Source organism: Ailuropoda melanoleuca, chromosome 19 (assembly GCF_002007445.2).
Source record: "Ailuropoda melanoleuca isolate Jingjing chromosome 19, ASM200744v2, whole genome shotgun sequence".
NCBI lineage: Eukaryota > Metazoa > Chordata > Mammalia > Carnivora > Ursidae > Ailuropoda > Ailuropoda melanoleuca.
In genome coordinates, this window is record NC_048236.1 from 27,555,139 (window position 1) to 27,557,586 (window position 2,448).

Below are 2,448 nucleotides of genomic sequence, written 5' to 3' on the forward strand. Positions count from 1 at the left end.
TTAACAAGTCCAAACTTTCATAGTGCTGTCCACAGTCCCTGAGAAGAGCTGGCCCCTGGCACAGGCCCAGTCACACTGCCCGGGGATGCAGCAGTCTACATGCAGATCGTGTTGTTCACACTCCAGACCCTGAGGGACCTGTCACTGGACACGCTGAAGACTTTAGTCTGGTCTGGCATTGAGAGGACTGTCAGGGCCTACATACTGCAATGGCCTGTTAGGACATGGGCATCCTAGGATCCTATGACCTGTTACTTATATTTGATGTCTCATGTGTGAATGAGGTTCTTCTAGGTGCCACTGACAATGTGGCCATTCATTGTGCCAATATAGTAGATGCTGCTGGTGACATCTGCAGCTGAGGGTTAGGATGTCCCAGATCTTGATTTTTGTTAGGAGCCACCATGCATGTAGCTCTGACCGGGGCCTGCAACATGGTTCTTTAACTTCAGCTCAGTTCCCATGATGTCTCAGACCTGGATGTCCTTCAGGGAGCTGCTGAAGAGTCTGCTATAGGAGCAGACCAGTGTGTATACCAATTGTCTGGGCCTGGGTCACGGCCACCCTCTGAAGGTTCTGGATATCCCACATGACGTACAGTCTGCTGAGCTACTGTCAACCTTGTGCCCCTGAAGGCAGGCATCAGCACAATGCTGTCATGACCCTCCAGCATCTTTGGCACTTCGTGGTACAAGTGTCCCACATGTCACCCATGGAGTAGATGCAGAGACACCAGACAGGACCCTATTGGCCCATGTAGGTTCCTTTGCACTTGAAGATCTGCTGAGAGTCACGGGATCCTAGGATGCCCATGTTCAGCCATGTACTGATGTAGGACAGCTTGTCATTCAACATGGACACATCCCTCTAGAACGCCATAAGGTCCTCTCTGAGCTCCCCGGTTTTAATCTAGAACATCAAACGAGCTTAGGCTCATCCCCAGCTGGTCAGTCTTCTCTCAGAGCTTGCCCAGCATGAGGTGCAGAAAGCAATCTCCTGGTCCTTCTGGGTCAGCACCACGTGTATTCTGTGGAAGCTGTCAGCCTTTTGCTGCAGGAACTCTTTCAAATCCATCTCATACATGTACTGGTTTCCCATGAACAGGCACCTGTATTTCGAGTGGGGATACTTGATGTGCTTGTACTCCTTGAGGCGTCCTCCAGGTTCACCTTGAGGAGGGGCTGGCCACTAGGGTTGTTGGAGCACCACACAGGCCTGCAGTCACAGCAGCCCTTGGGGTCTTTCCAGGCACTGAGCTTGACAGTGAAGGGGCCCCCACAGGGCATCTACTTCAAAGGTGATGGGCTTCCTGCCAGCCACCACTGGACAGCCATGCCTGCGGTGAATGAAGAGCTCCTGGATCTACACCCCACTGCAATTTTGTTCACTACCACTGTCAGCTTGGTGTTGTTCAGGGGACACTTCTCTGACTTTAAGATGCATCTTCGATAAAACATGTGCCTCCACGTGCTGACCGAGGGTCTTTTTTAATTTTTTTAAAGATTTTATTTATTTATTTGACAGAGAGAGAGAGACAGCTAGTGAGAGAGGGAACACAAGTAGGGGGACTGGGAGAGGAAAAAGCAGGCTCCCAGAGGAGGAGGGAGCCCGATGCGGGGCTCGATTCCAGGACCCTGGGATCATGCCCTGAGTGGAAGGCAGACCCTTAACGACTGAGCCACCCAGGCGTCCCTGATCGAGGGTCTTGAACACACTGTAGCTGAGCTGGTAACAGAGCTTCACTGAGGGCTGCTCAGCAAACACTAGTGGCTCCAGCTCCTCCTTGTACTCTGGCAGCAAGAATGTGAGTGCAGCACGGGCTGGACTCTGAGTGCAGGCAGCTGCCAGAGATGGCACAGTAGAGCTTGATTTGGAGTGCATGCTGTCTTCCTCATCCCGTGGGAAGTAGGTGGTGGTGCTGGGAGAGGGGAACACCCTGTGGTGCTGTTTGTGCATGCTGGTCCTATTGGTTTTTGCAATGGTAGTGACAGCTGAAAAAGTGGGCACAAAGTCTTTTCCATTTTGGTCCCTATGGTGAGATCTGGGGTGGATGGCTTGGTAGTCTCCCTGGAGCAGTTGTAGCAGGTGACTTTGCCTGACCTCATGCTCATGAGAATTATCTTGGACATTTATATAATGTTGCCCCACCTGTGGCCACCAGGGAGTAGCAATGCCACCCTCCAGCTTCATCGGTCCCCCTTGGCTGCCTCTCTAGAAAGGGACCTGTGTGCATTTTAAAATACAGCATTTTCAAAATACTTATTTGCCACATCTACTAAGAGAGTCAACAAGGTGAGTTCAGTATCATCAAGTTATGTATATTCCCTTCTATATAAGGTCATGATAAATGTTGCACAATGTAAGAGCACAGGGACTTTCATCAGGGACTTGAATTTTATAGACACTAAACTCAGGTTAAATGACAGTATTGAAAGATCTTTGAGGTCT

General features: G+C 50.4%; 1 pseudogene; it reads right to left on the reverse strand.

Moving 5' to 3' along the window:
* On the reverse strand, positions 1 to 2,105 carry LOC105239610 (annotated as a pseudogene).
* Positions 2,106 to 2,448: the final 343 nt, after the last annotated feature.